This window comes from Notechis scutatus, chromosome 2, assembly GCF_049901735.1.
Source record: "Notechis scutatus isolate UNSWTSFEM ecotype Mainland chromosome 2, rNotScu1.2, whole genome shotgun sequence".
NCBI classification, from domain to species: domain Eukaryota; kingdom Metazoa; phylum Chordata; class Lepidosauria; order Squamata; family Elapidae; genus Notechis; species Notechis scutatus.
In genome coordinates, this window is record NC_142010.1 from 1444083 (window position 1) to 1470420 (window position 26338).

The 26338-nt window shown below is 38.3% G+C and overlaps 1 pseudogene; it reads right to left on the minus strand.

Annotated features, from left to right (window-relative positions):
- Positions 1-2922: 2922 nt before the first annotated feature.
- Positions 2923-26338, minus strand: part of LOC148131618 (vomeronasal type-2 receptor 26-like) — a 75296-nt pseudogene continuing 51880 nt past the window's right edge.

Below are 26338 nucleotides of genomic sequence, written 5' to 3' on the forward strand. Positions count from 1 at the left end.
AAATAAGGTATTATGCCAGATAACCCTTGAAGCAGTCTTTCCATTAATGATTGGAAAATTCCTGGGGCTACACTAACACCAAATTGGAGGCACCTACACTGAAAAGCACCCCTGGGCATTACAATAGTTTGTAGCTCTGCGGCTGTGTCATCAACAGGGAACTGTTGATAGGCTTGTGATATGTCTAGTTTCACGAAAATGGTTCCTGGCTCAAAAGAATGCAGCAGGTGCTGAATAATTGGGACTGGATAAGGGCTAATTTGTAAATATGTGTTTAACAAGCACTTGTAATCAGCACAAATTCTTAAACTGCCATCTTTCTTCAAGGGTGTCACTATTGGGGTTTCCCTTTTTGTGAAGGCCACAGGCTCTAATATGCCCTGTTTAATTAATTTGTCTAGTTCCTTGTCCAGCTTAGGATGGATTGCAAAAGGTACTCTTTGAGGATTTAAATGAATTGGAACTGCTAGAGGGTCCAAGTTGAAAGAAATTGGGGTTCCCAAATAACAGCCTAGGCCTTCGCTGAACACATCAGCATAGTCATTGAACAAGGCATCCACCTCTGAATTTGCAATAGAGTGGATTCCGCCTATATGAAGGCCAAGGGCAGGGAATCAGTCTAACCCCAACAGGCTTGGGAGGGCACCATCCACTACCACTAAAGGAAAATGACCGTTAAAATTTTGAAATTGAATAAAAAACTTGCCTTTTTCAGATGACTGGGATGGTTCTCCCTTGGTAGTCACGTAGGGTTAAGTTTTAGCCATGAAGACTCTTCTTTCCCTCCTGGGGAGCAGTCATTTCAATGTGCTCCACAAGATGATGGACAGTGCTGAGCCAGTGTCTACCTGCATCCTGCAATGTTTCCCTTCTAAAGAAATAATAACACTGATTTTTTTAGAGCCTTTGATTGTAAGCTTGGCATGGTAGCAGGTGAAACAGTCTTCAATTTGTTTTTGAAAATGCTGAGTTGTCTGAGGTTTCTGTGGCTGGGCAAAAGGCTTTCCTGCCTGACAGATCCTGGCTAAATAACCCTTTCTCTTGCATTTTAGACAAATGGCATTCCAGAACTTGCAGGATGCCCTAAGGTGATTTCCTCCACAGCTTAGACAGATGGGTTGAGATTGTGGAGGTTGACTAGGAACTGACCTGTTTTCCCTCTGACTGGTTTTGGACTGCCTGAGGTGATTTACATAACTAGTTTCTTCAGAGCCTTCCTCTGTCGAGGCTTCATCGTAATGAATGGCTGAGCTGTTCTGACTGACGGGATTTCCCTGAATTTCTGCTGTTGAAAATGCTGACAGCTCTGCAGCTTGAGATTCCTCTATTGCTAATTTTAGGGTCAAATCCCATTTAGCCAATAGACGCCTTTGTAGCCTTAAGTCCTGGACTCCACAAACTAGTTGATCTAATAACATGTCCTCCAGATAGTCTCTAAACCCACAATGCAAGGCAGCTGTTTGTAAAGCTGGCATAATAGTCCCTCCCTCAGGCTGGGTCCATCTCCATAAAGCATGACACCTGGCAATTCGGGAAGGCTTAGGGGAATAATGGTTAGAAAAAAATTCCTGCAATTCTTCCCATGGAACAGTCTTAATTGAACATGGAGCCAGCAATGCTGTAGCAGTGTCAAACACTGTGGCAATGCAAAAACTTAAAATGTAAGATTTTTTCCTATGGTTGGAAATGTCAGCGAGGTTGATGGAATCTAGGAAACAGTCAAATCGGTTTCTGTAGGACTCCCATGTCTCTGCTGTCGGTCTGAAAGGCGGGAATGCAGGGTTTGAAGTCATCTCATCTCAGCGGTGGCGGTTCTTCTGAGGAAAGTTGAAATTCAAGCTCACGAATAGTGACAGTAAGCTCTTAAAGTGACATACAGCTCGGTAGTGGCTTTGGCTATTTTTGTAGTGATTTTGCTCAGCGATTCTTTGCTCTTATATGTATTCCGCCCTCATCACCAGTGTAGTGGAGTGGCAGAATAACTGAGGCAAACGCGGAGCAAACTTCAGCTTTAACTTTATTGAAACAATAATGGGTTGCCACGACTGCCGCGCTAACAAGGCAGCCAGCTCGCAGGCAACAGCTGATGCCGTTTGACAGCTCCCTTTTATAGTCAGCTGTGAAACGCATCAGCCAATAGGAACAGTCCGTGTTCCCGCGGGAAGCACGGACCGGAGTGAAGACTTCAGCTCAGTCTTTTCAGAACGCAACAATAACAATATAAGAGCAAACAATAGACACAAACTCAAGGTAAACCACACCAAACTTGATTGCAGAAAATACAACAGATTGGTCAATGTCTGGAATACTCTACCTGACTCTGTGGTTTCTTCCCCAAACCCCCAAAACTTTAACCTTAGACTGTCTACTATTGTCCTCACCCCTTTCCTAAGAGGTCTTTAGGGGCGTGCATAAGCGCACCAATGTGCCTACCTTCCCTGTCTTATTTTTTCTTTTTTTCCTTATTCGTATCCATTTCATATATTCATAAGTATGTTGATAGTTATACCTGTTATCTTATAATTGCTTCACAAAATAAATAAAAAACATCATCCCTGAAAACGAAACATAACACCAACCTATATAGCAACAAAAACACACATTATTAGCCATAATCTTTAATTTAGTCTAAAACCATATCAGAACACCTCTGGTAACAGTTTATCCAGGCTGGTTTCAGAAATTTTATTAATGTCGTTGATGATAGTTCTGCTTTAACATCAATTCAGATTGTGACAATTGAAAGATATGATTAATTCAAATAGTTTGAATTGTTTTAGCAACATTACTACTCAATCATTATAATTCAAAATTCACATGGAATGAAGAAAGATAACCGATAACATGTAAAACATTACTTCAAGATATGTGATTTTATACTGGATGTAAACTGAACAAAACTAAACACCAACACAAGGAGCCTTAATGAGATTTCATCATCAGATGTTCCTTGGTGTTCATGTCAGGTCTCAGTGTAATAATGTTGCATTTGGGGATAAAAATGCAGCCCAATAATCCCAGGCTGGAGGCCAAGATGGAGAAGATCTGCACAGCCACATGTATTTCCCTTTGGTGCTCAGGTAGCTGGGGACAAAGGAGATCCATACACTACAAAAAACCAACATGCTGAAGGTGATCAGTTTGGCTTCATTGAAGGTCCCTGGCAGATTTCGAGCCAGAAATGCCACCAAGAAACAGATGGCAGCCAGAAAACCCATGTACCCAAGGGCAGTGTAGAACATGGCCACTGAACCTTCATTGCACTGCAGCAGGATGTGTTCTGGCTGGGAATGAAAGTCAGAATCTGGGAACGAGGGAAAGATTCCCAGCCATGTCATACAGATGCCTACTTGAATACCAGAGCAGGATAAAACAATCGAGTGGGCCAGAGCCTTCCCCAGCCATTTCCTCATCCTGCTTCCTGGCTTTGTAGCCAGGAAGGCCACCACCACCATTACAGTCTTGGCCAGCAAAGAAGATACGGCAACAGAGAAAACAATACTGAAAATGGTTTGTCGAAGGAGACAGGTCATTTTCATGGGGCGACCAATGTATAGAAGGGAGGTCAAGAAAGAAAACAGGAGAGAAACCAGGAGAACATAGGTGAGTTCACGGTCGTTGGCTTTGACCATGGGAGTTTCTTGGTGTTTAATGAAGATTCCCAGAATAGAGGCAGTGGTTAGGGACAAAGCAATGGCAAAGAAAGTCAGGAGGAGTCCCAGTGATTCTTCATAGGATAAGAAGCTTATGCTTTTGGGGACACACTGATCCTGCTTCTTATTGGAATACTGGTCATCTGGACACTTTTCACAATGGGCTGCATTTGAAAAAAAATGGTTAGTGCGTATCTCTTTCTGCTGCTGTAGGAGCATGAAAACAGCATCAGAAATCAATTATTTCATTTTCAACGAATAATATCATATTTCTGCCCAGGGATATTCATATGACACAACATTAGTTAAAATAACCAACAACCTTTTTAAAAGCTGAAGATGAATGTGATTATCAGCTCTCAAAACTTGTCCTCTTTCCCAAAACCAATCAAGAAAGTAACACCTCAATAGAAAGCAGCAACCTTTCATTATTTATTTTAATGCTCACGTCATCGTACAAAATTCAGTGATAGTGCTCAATCTTTGAAATGTTTGTGGATGCCTTCAAGATAAGTAATGTTTTTTCTTGTTTCTTGATCAAATACCCCAAAAAAGCAATAGAGAATTTTTGATTGAGTCCTGATTTTTTGTTGTTTTTGAAGCCACCTACTGTACCTTCTTGCCCAGAGAATGTTCCTTCCATACAGTTGTATCAGCAAACTGGGGCTCCCTTTCTCACAAGCTTGGCATAACCCAGGGAGCAACTTTCTGTACATCTTGAATAAGGCATTGTCTGAACATAAACCGAAAGATTAATCAGGGCAATATATGAATTAGAGGCAATATATAAAGGGACGTGGTGGGTCAGTGGTTAAGACGTTGAACTTGTCTATCAGAAAGGTCGGCAATTTGGCGGTTTGAATCCCTAGCACCACGTAATGGAGTGAGCTCCCATTACGTGTCCCAGCTTCTGCCAACCAAGCAGTTCGAAAGCATCTAAAAATGCAAGTAGAAAAATAGGGAACATTTTGGTGAGAAGGTAACAGCGTTCCAGGTGCTCCCAATGTTTAGTCATGCTGGCCACATGACGACAGAGAAGTCTTTGGACAGTGCAGGCTCTTTGGCTTTGAAATGGAGATGAGCACCATGCCATAGAGCTGGAAATGACTAGCACGTATGTGCAAGGGGAACCTTTACCTTTAAACATGAAAGATTAATATGAATTAGAAGGTTTTACTGAAATCAGCTGGCTTACAGAAGCTCAGGAGCACATTGAACAAAATCAGTCAAGAAATAATGGCATAAACTTTAATTACTCTACTTGCAAGAGGCAAATGAAGGGTCATTCTCTTTCCTCTATCAATCTCCATTTTAGATCCCAAAGCAGACTCGTTGCCTTATTCTTCTTTCCAAAGTTCCATTGCAAAAGGTGTTTCTTGTTAGGGCATGCATGAGAATGCTATAACTTGTATATATTTTTCTCCATCTTAGCTTTGTCAGGAAAATCTAGCTTTGTCTAGAATCCCTATCTTTCTGTCCTACAACTGATCATTGTATCATCATATGTAAATGACTTTTTTTAGCTGCCCTCATTTCCCTTACCACATTCTTGATGATATCTTGCTTTTATGCAATTCTGTGGGCTTAACCATTCCTATTCTTGATTTTCTCCCAAAAGTGCTTTTTCAAAAGACAACTGATCTTTGTTTTCTCTTGGAGACATTTCAATTCTCATTCCAGAAGCTTCTTCAGATCTGACTGAATGGTGGCGTATAGAAGGATTTATATTCCTTGCAATCACCTAGTCATTAGCAGTCTTTCTGAAAGTTGTTGAGGCCTCTTGGAATTTATGTGTGCCCTCAGGGTCACGTTAATAGTGGAAATAGATGTGGAACCTTCCTGCGATTGCTAAATCTATATCCTGTTGACAACACTGTCTTTTCAGCAATTCCAAATCCTTCCATCCTCCACCATTCAGTCAGAACTGAAGAAGCTTCTTGGATGAGTGAAACATCTTCAAGGGAAAACAAAGTCCAGGTGCCTTCTAAAAAACACCTTTGGCATAACCATGACCTGGATGACTGACAATCTCCATAGACATTCTGGATTTTCTGTTACTGAAAACAAGATAATGCAGCAGGTTCCAGTGTGTGACAGATTATTGTAAGACCTCTAATGTAAAATGATATCTAATAAATTAATTTAAGTTCTCTTAGTTGGAAGTTATCTCAATTGGTATCTATAAGAATTATTTTTGAGCAGAATATTTACACATATGGAGATAAATATAGGAGCAAAATCCAACTACTTTGTTAAATAAAGTTGGCCATTGGATGGCACTTTGATTGATAGAAATCTTGACTTCCAAGGAGGATTGGCTTTCTACACTCCCAATTTTCACCCCCGCATTTGATTTGTTCCGAATTCATGTCCAGTGCATGATATCAAAGTCATCAAGAGGAACTCCATTTTCATCAAAATAAATCCCATCTCTGGAAATATTGTGATATTGGAAGTTTTTCGGGAACCTATGAAGCTGCAAGGATAATAGAAAAAACTATCAGAATTTGAGCCTTTATTCAGTTTTTCTTGCTCTTATTCTGGATTGGAGGTACTCTGAATAATTCAACCTCTTCAAATCATCACTACAGTCTGAAAGAGATTTCATGGGAAGCTTCTTTCAGTCATTCTCCAGGAATTTACACCTCTTTGTTCAATATTGATCTCACATTCTTTTTTTTTAACATTCATTTTCTAACCTCTATTTTATAACACATACCTATTTTCAATCGAATTCTGCTTAGTACATTCACTTAAAATACACACTAAATTCTTAAAAGAAACAAGTATATATGTATATATATTTGTATATATATATGTATAACAATAGTAAATGGAATAATTATTCTATTAAAGTACAGCTCTGCCATTAATATTATAACAATCTTTTACATTTCTATTTCTTTTAACAAACATTACCTAGATATCAGTTGTCTTTCACTTTAATCATCTATATTTCATATTTTATTTATTACTGTCTTTAAATAAAAAACCAAACAATAGTTATTAAAAGTAGTCAATAAAGTTATTATTGTTATTCAAGTTCATCTTATCAACTGATAAAAATCTTCCATGTTTCTTTTCAGTTTTTTTAAACGTTCTTTTTAAATCATTGAGAGCCTTATTCTCTTTACAAACAAATATTCCACTGCACATCAATATAATTTTTTTCTATCACTTTAATCATCTAACATATTATATAACAATGCTATCCCATGCACCTTTGCAGAATCCTCTCCTTAAGTTAAATTTTAACCATTGTCTCTGTGTCTTTTAAATAGGTTTATACCTTTAATTCTTGTATGTTTTTCCTGTAGCTCTATACCTTGTTTCTGTCTTTTATAGCTTCTTTTCCTTTCCCTCTTCCCTCTCTTCTTCTCCCTCCCCTTTTATTCCCTTTTCTATCTGATTCTCCCTTCTGTGATCCTCCCTTCTGCTTCTTCCTGATATTATGATTACTTTTCAAATTACTCTTTTTTTTGGTTGTTGCTTCAGTACTTAAGTTTTTAACTCCCTTTCCCCCCTTTCCCTTTTTTACCACACTTAAAATTGCATGGTCATTAAAGATGGCTTCTTCGTTGTCCCGCCCTTCTTGTTCTGCCAGCGTTTCTTGTTGTTTTTCATAGTTCAAGATCTCCATTTCTAAAAATTGAAATACGAAGCCAAGACATCCTCTTCCATCTTTTTTTTTTAAAAACAAGTTTTATTAATTTTCAAAACACACAAATCATCATTATCCATTACATGTTTAAACCTTTTTCCATTATAAATTTAACAAGTCAGATAAAATATAATTCTGTTTTAAACCATTTCCATATAAACATACAAAAACCTCTTATCCAATTTCTCTTTACTTCTCTTTACTCTTATTCAATTTCATTATTATTATTTCATCTATTTCTTTCTGACTTAGTTACCATTATTCTCATTCTATATTTCTGCAAGGTTTTATTAATTCTCCCCCCCCCAAAAAAAAACATATAAACACAACACATAAAACATAAAAAAAATCTTTTTGGAAAGTAACTTGGACCCAGGTATCTCTCTCTTCATGGACTTCAATTATATTCATGCTCATCTTACATATCATTGCTTATTTTATTTACCATTCTAAGCCTTCTATATTAACTTCTCCACATATTTCACTCTTCTTAATTCTATCTTAATTAATCATCTTAATTTGAGTCATTATATTTGTATCTTTTGTCCATTCTTTATTGTCCCTTTGTCTTGTTCCTTATAAAAAAAAAAGTTTCTCCTGAAATCACTAATCAGAGTATGATGCCTTTCTATCTCCCCACTAAATTAATCAAATTAACCTTTAAAATAACGCCCAATACCCAATCCGATTTTGCTTGGTACATTCTATCTAAATAGTACATCCAGAGTAATTAAATACATAGTTAAACAATAAATCTAAATATTAAAAACAAATACTATAATAGAAATTTTATAATAACATCAATACCATAATCTTATTAAACTCTTTAATTAAAACTCAATATTCTAAACCTCCCCTCATATTATTAAATTTTAAAACCAATCATTATTAAATATTTCAACATTTTAATCTCTTATCAACTCTTAAACCATTTAAGTTTTCTATTTCTAATACAATACTACAATATCATCTTATGTACCTTGCAAAATCTTTTTGAAGAAATTATACTTTATCCTTTATCCCTAAAAATGATTCCTTTTTTCCCATTTAATTTCAAAACTTTGTAGCTTTTCTCCACCTTTTCCCTTTCTTTCTTCTCCCAACAAACCTTTCTAGCCCCCCTTCTTCTAGCCTCTGCCTTACTGGCTTCCCTTCTGTCGTGTTCCTTTTCCCTTTTGTTTACTATCATTATATTGATTTTGCACCTTATTTTTCCCTTTCTTAAGTGTTTTTTTAAATCTTAAGTCCTTTATTTCTCTTCCTTTCACTCTTCCTTCTTTCTTGGTCGAGTTCTGAAATTTATTAAAAATTGCTTCCTCTCCTTCTTCTTGTTCTGCTGTCTTCATCTGTTGTAATGTTTGTTGATAGTTAATAAGCGCCATTTCTAAAAAAAGGAAGGCTTCTTTCAAACCAGCTTTACCATTTTTTTTTGCTTGTTCATAATCTTTTCTCAGTTCCTCAATAGAAAGAGCCATTATAAATCTTTTCTTTTCCCTTCTTTCTTCTTACAACAACCAGAATATTCCAAAGAAAAAAATAAAACAGTCCCAAAGTTATCAATCAGTCCAAACCAAGGCAGAGTTCTCACTTTCTCCTCCTGGGGTAGTATCAATCAAAGAAAAAGAAAGTCCAAATCTGTTTCTTAAAATCTTATTGCAATATATTTTAGTCTTCAAATCCTTAAGGCATCTCCTCCAACAAAGTCTTAGCATACAAATATTTTTTTAGTCCTCTCTCTTCCCACTCATCACTTAAAGCCAGTTTTCACCTAAAAGAAATAGGTTTCTTAATATCCACTTATTTATTCCATAGGAAAAGAGGGTAAGCTTTCCTTTCAGCACCACCAAACTGCCACTTTTTTCCTCTTCTAGAAGGTATCATTCAGAAAATCATACTTTTCAGGAATTTTGTTAAATATGTCTTAGAGTCCTAGGAACCAAGAAAAACTTTCTCCTTTGAAAAACTTTCTCCACTTCCTCCTGCACATTCTTACCCGGCTGCCAGCTTCTTTGTGGCGGCCATTACGGACCGCCGCTGCGCCGTCTTGGGAAAAGGGGGTTCTGCCGGCCGGGGAGGGGGTCTGCAACACCCCCAAACCCCTCTCCGGATCCTCCCTACCTTCAGCTGTCCCTGCAAGGCAGCCTAGCTCCGTACCCATCCGGATCGGAGCCCCAAAAACGGCTAGCGCAGCAGGGATCGCGCAGCTTCGCGAATCCCTGCCGCTCGCAAAGCCGACAAACCGGAAGTCACATCCTCTTCCATCTTGTGCTTCTTCTTTTTGTTCTTTAAGTCTCATTTTTAACTCTTCAAGGAGTGATGCCATTTTAAAAAAAATTAAACAACCCCCAATTGATTTTATCTTATTTCATTAGGATCCTCCATCCAAAGTTCCAGGAATCATCCAATAATCCAAAACTGTTTCTTGCTTCTTTTCTCACTTTCTCTTTCCAGGGGCTTTGTTTTCTTGTAACAAAGTTTCAGCTACAATGTATCTTTTGCAAGCCTTGTTAAAATTCCACTATCAATTTTTTTTTTAAGTTCCAGGTGGTCTCCTCCATTTTCCAGATTCCACCCTCTTTTATCCTTTTTCCCTCCGCTGCTTTCTTTCTTTTTTTTTAAATAAAGTTTTTTTAAATTATCCAAGAATCTTTATCCCTTTGACACTTTATTTTCAGCTAGAAGTAGCCTATTAATGTCAAAGTGGATTAGTATCAATTTCTTATTTGAATCTCTTCTTCTTAATGTTCCAAGTCAGTTAAAACTGTCAATGTTAGAGGAAAAAAAGCCAATTCCATTTCCTTTCCCTTTCTCTTTCGCAGCTTAAATTCTTTTTTAGCAATAGTATTAGTCTTTAAAATTCAGGTTCCTGGTACCTTAAATAGATGTTTTCCATTCAACCCATTCAGTCAAACTTTCTCCTTTAAACTTCCTCCTACACAATCTTGTCCTGCACAATCTTTGAGGTGGCCATTTCTGACCACCGCTGCAACCGCCTTTGGGAAAGGGAGTAATGGCCAGCCGGGGAGGAGAGATGCAGCTCTCCTCAACCCCACTGACGGCTCCCCCTTCTTCACCACCTCTATGCGGGGGCTTCAGCCCTGAATCCGGGCGGCTCCGGGTGCTCCAGCGGCAAGCATGGATCAAAACCGCGGACGATCGCGATTTCAGTCTGTCGCCAAAGAAGCCCAAACCCGAAGTCCCAATATTGATCTCACATTCTTGAAAACATGGAATAGGTAACACCACCAAGTGGCTTTGTATCTGTCTGACAAATTATACTCAACATGTAATCCTCTGAGGAGGGAAGTAAGCAATGGGGTATCCCAAGCTTCCATTTTAGGCCTGGCACTCTTCAATGCCTTCAAAAATGATCTAGGTGAGGGAATTGAAGGGGAACTCATCAAATTTGCAGGTGACACTAAGCTGGCAGGAATAGGCAACACCCCTGAAGACAAATTCAAGATCTTGGCAAAACGATATTGGCAAACTGAACATGGGCCCTTACCTAACAAAATGAAATTCAGCATAGATAAAAGTAAGGTTTTCCACTGAGGCAAGAAAAACCAATAGCATAGGTTACAGACTATGTGAAACTTAGCTTAATGCCAATAACTGTGAGAAGTGTTTTCGAGTCCTAGTGGACAATCACTTAAATATGAGCCAAAAATGTGTGGCAGCAGACAAAAATGCCAATGCAATTCTAGGTTTCATTAACAGAGGGATAGGATCAAGGTAACATGAAATTCTAATATCACTCTACAAAGCCTTAATAAGACCACATTTGGAATACTGCATCCAGTTCTGGTAATCAACACAATATGAAAAAGATATTGAAACTCTGGAAAGACTGCAGAGATGAGTAACAAGAAATGATTCCAAGAACAGTTACAGGAATTTGGTATGTCTAGTCTAAGGAAAAGAAGGAGTGGGGAGATATGAGATATTTCTTTTCTAATATTTGAGGGGGGTCAAAACATTTCCCAAAGTACCAATAGGCGAGAAAAGAAACAATGGTTGGAAACTTAAAGAGAGAAGCAACCTACAAATAAGAGGAATTTCTGAGCAGTGAGAGCAATCAACCAATGTAATAGCTTGCCTTCAAAAGTTATGAGTGCTCCATCACTGGAGGCTTTCAAAAAGAGACCTGGGCAACCATTACTCTGAAATGGTATAGGGCGAGGGTCTTCAAACTTGGCAAGTTTAAGACTTGTGGACTTCAACTCCCAGAATTCCTGAGCTAACATGACTGGAGGAGGAATTCTGGAAGTTGAAGTCCCCTAGTATAGGGTGTCCTGCTCAATTTATGGGTTGGACTAGGGAACCCGTGAAGTCTTTTCAAACTCTATTATTCTAAGTTTCATGTTCTATGTTTTGCTGGTTCACTGTCACAGCCCATCTGAGGAATCACTATTTGCAAATATGGGAAAACGTGTCAAGGGAGAAGATGGAGAATACAATTTTACCATCAGTCTTCATCAAGATGAAGTTAGCGGAGTTTAACTTTGGGTTAGGAATGTAACAAAAATTGCATAGCAATGTTACCTCTTTCAAAGAGTAGCTATGGAAGCATATCCATTAGTTCAGGTTATGTCTGGATGAATCTTTGGTTGCCCCCAGAAGATGCTTTGATTTATACCTTGCTGCTATGTTACAAATTTTTACCCAGCAAAATCTAATTTTAATCCAGAACAAACAACCCAGCTGAACTCCTTAGCTTGGAGACAAGATGACTTTGTGATCACAATAAAAAGTTGAGGATTGCTGGACTATTCTAATGCTTGTTTAATTTTTACATTTTGTCAGCATTGAGCTATTTCTGCTACAAAAGCATCCCAAACTAGCACAGGTTGTTTAACTTTGAAATCTTTTTCTCTATCACCTCTCTCTCTTTCTAACTCACTGTAAGGGTTCCAAGTAATATCACTTTTATTGAGAAGCTTCCCAAAATATGCATGGAAATGATGAAGGAGTTAAATTTGATTGATATATGGAGAAGATTAAATCCTGAGAAAAAAAAATTTACATTCTATTCAAATCCTCATCAAATATGGACACGAGTTGATATGGCATGGATGAATGGGGAAATAGCAAATGAGATAAAAGGGATTGAAATCCTACCCAATGAATGGGCAGATCACAATCCAATTCAGATAATATGGAAGGGTAGGGAAAAACCCAAGAAAATATGGATGTTAAATACTCAGTTAATAAGAGAAAAAAATATACTAACAAACTCAAGGATGAATTAAACTATTTTTTAAAGGAAAATAATAATGGAGCAACTATGAAACGAAACATTTGGGATACAATGAAGGCAGTAATAAGAGGTATAACAATCTCTTATAACGCCAAGAGGAACAAAGAAAAATACACCCAGCAAAACAAATTACAACAAAAATTAAGGAATTAGAAACTCAATTACAGAGTACTCCAAGATTTTAAAATTGCAAAATCAGATAATAATAACTAAACATAAATTGAATTTAATTGAACAAGAAAGAATGATTATAAATCTGAATACAACTAGACAAACTCATTTTGAGCATGCCAACAAGCCAGGGAGATGGTTAACATGTAGATTTTTAAAAAGGAAAAAAAAGATTGATTTATCAGCTAATAGATGGAAAGGGGGATATATAACAAGGGATAGAACAGAAAAAAGAAATTGCCCATAAATATTTTGAAGAGTTATATAAAAAGGAAGAAGTTAACGAAGATAGGATAAGAAACTATTTAGATGAAATGAAGGATAAAGCAATTGGGGAAGAAATGGAACTATTATTAAACAAAGACATTACTTGGTTCGAATTAAAATCAGCAATAGAGAACCAGAAAAACAACAAATCCCCAGAACCAGATGGGATCCCAGGGGAGCTGTACAAGGCAATAGCAGAACAAATAGGACCTCTTATGGTGGAAGTTTTTAATGACATCTTATTGACAGCCAGGATGCCAGACTCATGGAGGGGGGCATTGATTTCACTGATCCGGAAGGAGGATTCGGACCACCGATATATACAAAATTATAGGCCAATTTCTTTGCTAAATACTGACTACAAAATATTTACTTCTATTATAGCAAGTAGACTAAAAAGAATTTTAAATGAGCATATACATGAAGACCAAAATGGATTTCTCCCGACCAGAAAAATCAGGAATAATTTAAGAATAGTATTAGATGTTTTAGAATTTTACGAAGCCCACCCCCAGAAAACAAATAGCACTTATGTTTTTAGATGCAGAAAAGGCCTTCGATAACTTACGTTGGAAATTTTTAATCCAAAAAAATTATAATATGAATTTAGGCACCAAATTTGAAAATATTATAACAACCATTTATGATACACAACAGGCGAATATTATAATAAACAGGGAATATACCCGCCCAATAAAAATAGAAAAAGGAGTCAGACAGGGCTGCCCACTCTCACCCCTGCTCTTCATATTATCACTAGAAGCATTATTAATGCGAATTAGACAGAACCCAGACATAAAAGGATTAAAGGTTAAGAAAGAAGAATATAAGTTGCAAGAGTTTGTGGATTATATGATTTTTTTCATTGAAGAACCAATAGAAAGAAGACAAAAATTGATGAATGAATTAGAACAATTTGGAGCAGTAGCAGGACTAAAAATTAATAGGAAGAAAATGAAATTAATGACTAAAAATTTAACAGAAAAACAGAAATTAGAACTAGAAGTTATGGGACTACAAGTGATAAAGAAAGTTAAATATTTAGGAATATGGTTGACAGCACATTGTAAGACACTAAAGGAAAACAATTATGACAAATCAATGCAACAGGTAAAGAAGGATTTAGAAACGGGGCAAACTGCAACTTTCACTATTAGGCAGGATTGCTGCTATTAAAATGAATATTCTTCCAAAATTCCTCTATATATTTCAGACAATTCCAATTAAAGTACACAAAAAGGTTTTTGAAGAACTTAACAAAATAACTGCAAAATTCATCTGGCAAGGGAAAAAACCTAGAATAAACTTAAAGGCAATGCAGGATATGAAGAGCAGGGCAGGGCTGTTACTCCCAAATTGGGAGTTGTATTATAGTGCGGCCTCTTTAGTATGGTTGAAGGAATGGGTGAATTTAACCAATAAGAGAATATTACTCTTAGAAGGCCATGACTTACAGAGGGGGTGGCATGCTTTTTTATGGGATATTGGGAAAACTAGCCAGAAATATTTTCACAGACACCTAATCAGAGATTCATTATTGACTAATTGGAAGAAAATACAATAAAAACACTGCTTAAAGATACCAATCTGGATTTCAATAATGGAGGCAATGACCCACCCAAATAATCTGGATATTACTAAAGTGATTAAATATAAGGACCTATTGGATACGCAAGGAAATCTGAAATCGTGGCAAGACCTTCAAGATCAGGGATTAAAAATTGATCGGTGGGCATATCTTCAAATTCACAGTAGATACAAACAGGACAAGAAAGAATTTGGAATTAATAATAAACTCCAGCAATTAGATAAAATTTTATCAGGCAGAAAAAATTATAACAAAATTTTATAATTATTTATTAGAGGTAGAATTAGAGGAAGAAATTGTTAAAGGGAACATGATAGCCTGGAGTAGTAACCTAGCACGTAGTATCACAGAATGGGAAAAGGTCTGGGGTAGAAATAACAAAATCACAAAATCGGTAGCGTGCAAAGAAAATGCCTATAAAATGTTTTACAGGTGGCACCTTCCTCCTTCGAGATTAGCGAAGATGCATCCCAATATGAGTCCAAATTGCTGGAAATGCAAAAAAAAGAGGGAACTTTCTTCCATATGTCTTGTACAGAAGCTCAAAAATATTGGCAGAAAATTAGAAATTGGCTGGAGAAAATGACAAGAGAACAGGTCTAATTTAACCAGAGTCCTTTCTATTAGGGATCTTTGATAAAGAACTACCAAAAAAAGTGAAATATATAATAATACATATTTTGACAGTGGCCAGATTGGCTTTTGCACAATGTTGGAAACAGCCTCATGTTCCATCAGAGGAGATGATTATCCAAAAAATTTCAAGTTGTGCAGAAATGGACAAATTAACCTTGGCATTAAAAGATAAAGACACTTCTATATATTACGACAGCTGGAACTGCTCGTACAAATGGATAGACCAAAGATAGATTTCACACTAAAAGGCAAAAGAAGATATGATAGAATCGTAGTAGCGATATACAGATATATGTAAGGATTAATTGTGTATATGGCATAAAATAAGGATAAAAAGGAGGTCCCACAAACTGTTGAAGATGAAAATGTTTTTAATTATTTTCTATCTTTTTCTTTCTATTCTTTTTTTTCTTGTTTTCTTTTTCTCTCTTGCATTTATGTATGTGTTGTTGGTCTATTTTAATAGTAAAATAAATTAAGTGTATTTAAAATATATATATCATTTTTATTGGACATATCATATAGGCATAGGCTGTGAAATCTGACTCTAAATGTTCCCATGGTTTTCACTTAATTAAAGTTTTCCTCTCCTTTCCAAACAACCAGACATATAGTTGAATCAAGGTGTTGCCTGGTTTCCTGGTGACTTCACTCATCCTCCCTTCAGCCATCAGTGGGAATGTCCTTGGTTCCCAGGAGAAAATATTTTGTTTTGGCTACAAAACTCAAGTTATCTCTATCCCCCCTCCCTATCCCTCAGCTCCAGTGTGGCAACCCTGAAGCATCAAAATGGCCTCAGTCAGGTCAGTTTCATGGTTGACACTCACTCTCAAATACCACTAACTGGGCAACTGCTCTTTGGAATATCTCAACCCTTTCGGCATCTAATTTAATATTGATGAATCAGAAGGGGAGAATCAATGGAGCCTCAAAGGAGAAGACTCACCTGCCATGGCTGTACAATCTGGGGTGGTTGATGGTATCCAACTTACATTCTCCTCTTACTCCATTGGGAGGAAGAGGCAGCACTGAGGACCCAGCCCACAATTTGAATTATTTGGGAAATACTGGAGGAATCCTGATACAGGATTCTTGTAATCACATCATGGGATGGGAATTCCCAATTCTCTTTTTCTCTGCATTTTTTCCAAACTTTCTTTGATAACAGAGGATTTGAATAGGAACATTGGAACGCTTCCTTTCCATACAATATGACCATAGATGCATAAGATTTAAAGTAAAAAGGCTAGACTTGACAAGGAAGGAAGGGAAAAAGTGAAGAGAAATTATAAAGGCTTAAAACAAGATGCTAAAAAATAGGTTTTTTTCAGAGACAAAGGGTAAAATATAATCTAAAAAGAGATTCTGCAAAAGTACATAAGATTGTATTGTAGTATTTGTATTTGAAATAGAGTTAGAAAACTGGAATAACATATGTGTTAATAGAACATTGTAGGGAATGTGTAGAATATCTAAGATTTAACTAATAGAGTTTAATTAATTAATTCGTTATGGAACATTGTTTTTACCATACTATAAGCTTACTATGTTTTTTATTTTAAAATGTTATGTAGAATATACTAAGCAGAATCAGAATGGAAACTATGTATTATTTTAAGAGTTAAATTTGGGGGAAAGATAGAAAAGTGTCATACTTCAACCAGTGATTACAGGAAAAAGTTTGTATTAAAGAGAAAAGATAAATAGATAATTGAAAAAGAACGGACAAAAGATACAAGTATAATGATTTAAATTGAGATTAAATAAATAAAATAGAATTAAGAGAGTGAAAAGAGGGGAAGACATATAGAAAATATAGAATGTTAAATAAGACATGAAATAGTATATAAGGTGAGCATGAATTTGATTTATGTCTGTACAAAAAGTTGTAACCCGGGGTTAAGCCGCTTTCTAAAAAGAAGTTTTACGCCTTTATGTTATGTGTTTTGTTTGTTTATGTTTGTTTATTGAGAATTAATAATGTTGGATAAGAACATATGAAACAGTAATAATATGAAATATAGTAATATGAAATAGATAAAAGTATAAGTTTAATTAATAAAATTGAACAGAAGTAAAGAAAGAAACAGTGAGAAGTTGGAAAAAGAGTAATAAGATATGAAGTTGAATACATAAGATGCATATTAAATTGTGTTTGTATGGAAATGTGATAATTTGGAATTATGTTGTACTTAAATAAGATGTTTTATTTGTTTTGTAAAGCAGTTCTTAGAAAAGATGTTCTATGTTCTTACATTTTATGTTTTGTTTGTCTGTGTATTGTTTTTGAAAATTAATAAAATTTGTTTTAAAAAAAAGATTTAAAGTCATACTGAGTCCTTCTCTTTGTCTGGATGAGGAAGGAAAACAAAGCATGTTTGTTTTGGAGATCATCACAGAGGTCAAAAACACTTACACTTAAAGCTTTCAAAGTTGTTGCAATCCACACCCTTCCCATAATGGATGTATTAGTTCTATCAATTATTTGTATTATTGCGGCTAACATTCCCAAAGCCTGAAAATCCAGTTGGCATACTATAATTTTTATTTGACTCTTGATAAGAGAATAAAATATTTTCCTTTTTTCTTGCATGAGAGTTTCTCCAGCACTTGTCTGCATATTTGCTTCTGGGACAGTTCCTGAGAGGACAATACAAATCCCATTTTTTAGAGCAAGATTTTCCAAGCGTCTTTTGAATTTTTCTCCTCTTTCATTGTCCTCAGAAAGGAGGCCAATCCACGTCCATTGGAACTGCAGGAGCAGCTGGGCAATCACTGAATAAGGAGGTTCTTGGTTTGGGGTCATCCAATATGAAAAAGTGAAATGATGATTTTGCTCAGCCATCTGGTTGATGACACTGTAGTTGATCTAAGATAAAAGAGAAGGTATTGGTAGTTTGTGCCAGTTTTAACGATGAAAGTCAGATGGTAAATCTAAGGGCCTTCCCCCACTTCTGAGAGATGTTTCAAGTGATAACTGCATGAATTTTGCAAGTTCCCTTGATGTTCTGTCCTGTTTTCTTGTATGCTCACTTTGAAACTAGGTGTCAACTCGTAAAGCATTCCTGGCTTGCTCTAAAGTTGCCATAAGAAGGAGTGGGGGGAGATTTGATGGAGCAGTTCATTGCTATGATCAGAAGCACATTCCATGTATACCTTTCTCCAGATTGTGTCTCAAGTTACCAAGCCCAGAGAGGCATGTTATCCACAGCCCAGTGAAAGTGCTTCATTGGAGAATGTGATTTATGACACACCCTGGGAGGAGGAGGGAAACAGGGTCATAGTGAACAATAAATTATGTAGGGCAGAGCCGACTGAGCTTGAGAAAAGTGCCAACAAGTATCCTCTAATAAATAATTGGATTTTTTTTTGAAACTCGGCTTGAGGCTCATGAATTAATTAGAGCATTTGTCAGAACCCTGACACCAGGGAGCTCTGAATTATCTGTGGGTAATGTTCATTGGTGGTCCTCATAGAGCACACCCTTCTGGTCACATTATAACTCTGTGGGTCACCCATCCACTCAGTCAATTAGTCACTCAGAATAGAGCTGGAAAGTCCTCAAGTCCAACCACCTGCTCAAGCAGGAGACCCGAGTCCAGGCGTGTCAAACTCAAGGCTCAGGAGCTGGATCCAGCCTGTGGGATCCTTAGATTTGACCTGCAGGGCTGCCCTGAAAATAGCAAAGGACCGGCCTGCGCTGCCTCTGCCAGCGAAAATGGAGTTGAAAGAGGGCTGCACATGGCTCTCCCAAGCTTCCTTTTGGCTGGCAGAGGGTTGCAGGATGCCATTCCAGACAGAAATAGAGTTTGCGAGGGCCGTACGTGCCCCCCCAAGCTCTGTTTTTTTTGGCAGAGCATTTGGGCCACCACAGGTGCCCCCTGACACAAGTGACATCATGCTGGCCACGCCCACCTTGGCCACGCCTCCCCCTGAGGTGAAACACAAACCTGATGTGGCCCTCAATGAAATCGAGTAACATCCCTGCTCAAACAGGAGACCGAATACCATTTCAGACAAGTGACTGTTCAGTCTCTTCTTTAAAAACCACAGTGACGAAGCAGCCAAAATGTCTGAAGGCAAAGCTGTTCCAGTGGTTAATTGTCCTCACTGTAAGGAAGCTTCTCCTTAATTCCATGCTGTTTCCCTCCTTGATTAGTTTCCATCCATTGTTTCTTGTCCTGCCTTCTGGTGCTTTGGAAAAAAGATTGATCTCCTCCTCTTTGTGGCAGCCTCTCAAATACTGGAATACTGCTATACACTCGTGGAATATCTTTTTAAAATGACAAACATATTAATTTCTCATATATTATTACTGCTTATTTGATTGCTCTATATGTTGGGCTTGAAATATTGCTTGTTATATCTCCCCCCAACAATAGTTTAATATTGGTATATTATTTCATTGTCTACATATAATTGATTTCAAATATTTCTGTATAAACTCTTTAATTGGTTGAATTTATTTCAGACATTTGAAATGCAGAAGTCAGTTTAATAACCTCACTTTAAAAACAAACCCCAAGACAACTGGCATTGTGCCAAGCCCCAGTTCAAAATAGGAAAGAATATTATGACATACTTTCTTCTGTCTTGTACTCTAGCGAAAGTATGTAAAAGCTGCTTTATTGAGGTGCCCTCTAACTATCTTGACCTTTTTGTTTTTTCTTCATTTCTTTCTTTTGAATTTTTTACTTCGATCTCAAGATTACAAAAATGAGGAATTCCTCACTGTGACAGTTATTAAGAGTTGGGACAGTCTGTCTCCTGGAGCTCCATTGCTGGATATTTTCAAGGAAAAATTGGTCTGACCATTCCTCCTCTATGTAAGGAGTTGGATGTGGTAATATAATCTATTGATCATTTTATCATTTTCTGTAAGGCCTTTGAATACTAGCAGTAAGTCTAGGGAGATGTGGGCATTCTTGGTGGGGGTAGGAGTACCTTTGCTCATGAGTGTCTCATCCTGTTTGATTCTGCAAGTTTAGAAGGAATAGGAAAATGGGTGAAAGTTCAAGGTACACAGTTGTGCTTTCTCATGGGACTTTCCAAACTTTCCCATGAGACTTTCCGTGGCTGTATGATCTCATCCTAGCAAGGTAACATCTGGGACTTTCCAAGATTGTGTGTTCTCATGCTGGTGAAGTAATCTCCTGTTGAGGTCATTGTTTTCTGAATATGCAGACTGTATATTTGCTTGTGTTTTTTCTCAATAAATACTGCTACCTGAGTTCACTCAGGGCTGGCATTTTCTCAAGACATTTCCCTGTGTCTCATTTTCGAATGTCAGTCCACCATAAATGGTGACCCCGACGTGATAGCTGGAAGGCTATACGTTTCCCGCATCCTATACTCATCGTCGCGGACGTCGACTGGGCCCTCATCTTCTTCGCTGGACGAAGATAGATTCTTTTCGTGAGTATGGGGGAGATCTCTCGAAGGCTCAGAAAGAGCACATCAGGGAATTGAGAGGGATCATTGGGAATAGTTTTGGGTTTGGAATTGGCAGTAGGGGTTGTGCTGTAGGAAAGAAAGAAATTGAGGACTTATTACAGTATGTTTGGAAAAATATTAAGTCATATCCGGAGGGAGGTAGTATTAAAGTAGAGTCCTGGAAAAAGATAGGGAAATTTTTGCACGAGGAACCTCGTGCCCCTTCTTCAATTTTGTTAACCTGGAGGGTGATTATGGATGCGTTAGCTACTTATGAACAACCGCTCCTAGCACCCCCTGAAGAAGGTTTGCCGCTTTACCATGCGGTACATTTGTTGCCGCCGACGGCACCTCCAGATAAATCTGGGGGACTGTCCGGCACTAGAAATACTTTGTCAGAGGATAAGAGTTTACCTTTAAGGGTTCAGGTGGATGCAGTTACTGCAGCTATTCAAGAAGCAAAGAATAGAGGGGAATTATCAGGAGATGATTTGGTGGAGTTTGGAGTAGAAGTTCAACTTAATCCAGTAGAAATTTGTTATGGATGCTGCGTTGAATCCGCAGCGGAGTGGAAGCCTTTACCTCTCAGGATTTTGAGGGAAGTTAAGCAAGCAGCAAAAGAATATGGTGTTAGATCGCCATATACTCAGGCATTGTTAGAAGCAGTTGGTTATGGAAATAAAATGATTCCGGCTGACTGGAAAGCTCTGTTGAATATGATTTTAACTCCAGCTCAATATTTGGTGTTAGATCAGAAATGGAGACAGCTGGCAGTCCAGAGGGGAACAGCAAATGTTACCCCAGATCAGCTTTACGGAGCTGGTAATTTTACAACAGTGGAACAACAGAGAGATGGTATGCCTGAGGAAGGGTTCGTTCTTCTCCCACAAATAATTTTTCAAGCCGTAGGGGCTCTCCCTGACGGCGAAGGTGGTGTGAAGACCTTTACTAACATCAAACAAGGGAACAATGAACCCTATGAAAATTTCATTAGCAGATTGAAATTGGCTATTGAAAGACAAATTGATAATCAATTCGCCCAGAAAGAGTTGCTTTTTAAGTTAGCAGTAGAACAAGCTAACACAGATTGCAGAAAGATTTTAAATCCACTTGTAGCAAGTGGAGAGCGAGAAATCGCGGATTTGATTAATGCATGTAGGAAGGTTGGGAGTCAGTCTTTTAACATGGAGACTTTAGCTCTGGCTTTACAAACAGGACATGCTCAAAAGGGGAATTGTTTCAATTGTGGGAAGCCTGGACATTTTAAAGCGCAATGTCGGGCTCCTGGAGGAGGTCAAAGTCAGCAGAATAAGAGATCAATGGGACAGGGTGTTCGTCCTAAATCAGTGTGCCCGAAATGTAAGAAAGGATACCATTGGGCAAATCAGTGCAGACTTCATTCTGAGGGAAAAAACTAGGAAGCAGGGATCAGGGCATTCTCCCTACTCTAAAGAGTGAAGTAATGTCCGAAGGGTTGGAGCCACCAGAGAGAGGTACAGCTACTAAAGGTTCAGCAGGAATTGATCTTCCATTAGCCGAGGATTTGGAATTGGGGTTTCCACATGTAGTTTGTTTGGGGTCAACGGATTTCTATGGACCGTTGCCTCCGGCTTCTGTGGGTCTTCTTCTTCCTAGATCATCGGCTCATAGGCGTCAATTGTTTGTGGTTCCTGGGGTTATTGATTCGGATTATGAGGGTCAGATCAAAATTCAGGTTCACTCACCTGTCCCTCAATTTTTGAAAAAAAGGGGATTGTTTTGCACAGCTTATAGTTTTGCCATCTATGTCTTTGGGAGAGTCAGATGGAATTCGTCAGGGTGGATTTGGATCTATGGATAGGTTTAAGGAGTCTAGTGTGTTTTCTATTATGCAAGGTATTAGGCAAAATGACAAACCAAAATTAACTCTTTTGGTTTAAGGCAGAAAGTTTACTGGAGTGCTGGACACTGGAGCAGATGTCTCTGTGATCAGCGAAAGTGAGTGGCCTAGGGAGTGGCCGACAGATCCTACACCGTCTGTTCGAGGAGTCGGAGGACTTCAAGACGCACGGGTTAGTAGGAAGATTCTTAGAGTTAAAACACAGCAGGGAGGAGCTGTTGCATTTGTCCAACCGATTGTTCTGCGCCTTCACGTTAACTTGTGGGGCAGAGATTTGATGCAACAGTTTGATACAAGGGTTGTCATTCATGATGACTGAACACCCACCTGTGGAGTTATTAAAATTACAATTACTCCAACAGGAGCCAGTGTGGATAGACCAATGGCCTTTGACTAGTGAGAAATTAGTTCATTTACATGAATTGGTTCAACAACAATTAGAAAAAGGACATATAGTGCCTACCACTAGTCCTTATAATTCTCCAGTTTTTGTTATCAAAAAGAAATCTGGAAAATACAGATTTTTACATGATCTGAGGAGCATAAATTCTATATTAAAGCCAATGGGTCCACTTCAGTGTGGAACGCCTAATCCTAATTTAATACCTGATGGATGGAATATAAGAGTGTTAGATTTGCAAGATGCTTTCTTCTCCATTCCTTTGCACCCTGAAGATGTAGATTTGTTTGCTTTTACTATTTTGAGTATAAATCAGGGGCAGCCCGCTAAGCGATACGCATGGACTGTCCTTCCGCAGGGAATGTTAAATAGTCCTACAATGTGTCAAATGTTTGTGGATTGGGCTTTACAACCTTTTCGGAGTAAATTCCCGGATTGGAAGGTTTATCATTATATGGATGATATTTTGATAGCTGCTAATATTTCTGATGATGCCATGAATTCTGCTGTCATTCTTTTAACTGCTATACTAAAGGAGAAAGGCCTAATAGTTAGTCCTGAAAAATTGCAAAAAGAATATCCTTTTGCCTATTTAGGTCATAAATTATTCCTGAGTCACATTACACCCTGAAATTGGAATTTGTTCTTCCTGATCCTTTAACCTTAGTGGGTTTACAACAATTTTTGGGTCATATAAATTGGATCAGGCCGTATTTGGGTTTAACTACCCTTCAATTAAGTCCTTTGTTTCAAGCTTTGGCTAGTGCTAAACAAGCATCTGACATAATAACCTTAAATGAAGAACAAAAAGGGATTTTGTCATTGATTGAACAAGTTTTAAGCCATAGATGGACAGATAGATGCTTGCTAGATTGTCCATTATCAGTGATTTTAATCTCAGAACGAAGGGCTACTGCATTGATAGTTCAGGTAAAAGAAAAAACTGCTTTAAGGATTCTGGAATTGATTCATTTGTCTCATACACCATCGAAATCCATAAATTGTATCACAGAACAGCTTGCTGATATTTTTAATCGTGCTCGTCAGCGCTGCAAGGCTATTGCTGGTATGGAACCAGTAACATGTTATGTTCCTTTTGCTTTAGCTACCTGGGAACAGATGATTTGCAATAGTGAGTTTTTGCAGGTTTTGGTACATTCCTGGCCAGGGAAGTTTTCTTGTCATCCTCCAGCCGATCCTAGGCTATCTTTGTATAAATCAGTCAGAATTAATTTAGCAAGTCTTTTTGTAACTCAGCCTATATCAGATGCTCCTACAATTTTTACTGATGGAGGGAAAGTTTTTGGTGCTTGTGTTTGGAAAGATAAATCTGGAATTTGGCATACAAAAGTGACTTCAGAGCAGAAGTCTGCCCAGCAGGCAGAACTTGCTGCTGTAGTTTTGGCTTTTCAAAATTTTCACAATCAGGATTTTAATTTAATAGTGGATTCATTGTATGTGTATAATTTGTTACCCTTTGTAGCAGGTTCTTATTTGTCTCCTGGAATATCACCTGATATTTTAAGATTGCTTTTGCTGTTACAAGGATGTTTGGAGCAGCGTGTGAATGTGTGTTTTGTTGCTCACATTCGTAGTCATAGTAATTTGCCTGGAATTTTATCACAAGGTAATGCCAAAGCTGACAGTGCTGTAACTTCAGTCCTCACTGTCCAGCCATGGGACAGTCATAGTTATTTTCATCAAAACGCTAAAGCATTGGCACAGCAATTCAAACTTACTACTGCAGAAGCTGCTGCCATAATTCAACAATGTCCAACTTGTTCAAAGCAGGGCACGACTATCCCTATGGGAGTTAACCCCAGAGGGTTGAAACCCTCAATGATTTGGCAAATGGATGTTACTCAATATCAGTCATTTGCGCCCTGGAAGTATATACATGTGACTGTGGATACTTACTCAGGATTTTTAATGGCTACCCCTCAAAGAGGTGAGATGGTTAAACATGTCATCAATCATTGCATTAAGACTTTTTCAGTTGCTGGTACACCTAAAACTTTAAAAACTGATAATGGTGCGGCTTATCGGAGCACCGGTTTTGATCAGTTTTGCAAACAATGGTCCGTGGAACATAAATGTGGGATTCCATACAATTCTACTGGGCAAGCTATTGTAGAACGTCATAATGCCACGCTCAAGACCATGTTGACTAAATTAAATAAAAAAGGAGGGAAGCTCCTGGGGCTTCCGGCGATTCAAGATCAATTAAATCTAGCTTTATATACTTTAAATTTTTTAAATTTGTCTGGTAACCCCCCTGCGAGCGCGGCCAGCAGGCATTTTTCTTCTCCTTCTACAGATGCGGTGAGACCTCGGGTGTTGGTGCGGTTTCTTCCGGATCCGGCATGGGTTCCTGCTGAGCTGATAACGTGGGGACGTGGTTATGCAGCAGTTGAACACCTTGGTCAAATTCGTTGGGTTCCTGGTCGGTGTGTTCGACCTGATCATTCGCAGGCACCCGTGAAGGAAGTTTCGGAGGAGCAAGATGGTGTACCTGTGGTTCCTGATTCTCTTGATGCCGATGGCTCGGACGTGGCGCTGTGAAGACTGGGAAAAGATGACTGCTTATCTGAGATTACCAACTTGTATGCAGCAGGTTTCTTTGGGGAACCGGACTAAATTAATCTGCAAACAGCGGTATCCTTTGGTTTTTCCAGCATATTGGTCCTGGTATAAGGATCAAGACATTCTTTACTCGGGACCTGATAAGGATATTATATCTTCAGCCTGTGCAACAACTCTGATCCTGTTTAATGTTTCTGTTTCAGACTATGGACAATATCAGTGTCAATTGGAGTTACCTAAGTTACATTATACAGACTCTCTTTCCATTCGTCTTATGCCTCCACGAACTTCGATACGGAGGCAAAGAGATGTTATTATCTCAAAAACTAGAGACCTTGGTGATAATTTATGGAAAGAAAATTCCTATATCAAAGATATCTGGATTGCGGCCAAGGGTTTTAATGTTACTATCAAATCAAAGAATGGCGGCGGCGAGGTGGTGAGGAGCGCGGCCGGAGGGAGGTTTGAAGGGCCGCAACGAGAGGGGCTGGTTTGTCGCCTGGTTTAAACGGCATTTTTAATGAAAGAAAGTAGTCTGTAAAACAACTTGGGGGAAAAAGACAAGACAGAACACCAGAACGGCGCCGCCTGGCATGAAGCCTCTTTGCAGCCGACCCTGAGTGAGCGGTCCGGGAATCCCATCTTGAGCGGGCTTCCTTTTGTTGGGTAAGGCGATCGAGCGATCGGCTGGGATCTAGCGGGCGGCCTGGTGAGCGCGCGCTTGAGAGCCTCTGCAGCCCCGAGACGCTCCGAAAAAACTTTCTTCGCCGAGGCTTTCTTGGAGAAGTCCCATTTTCCGGTTGCTAAAGG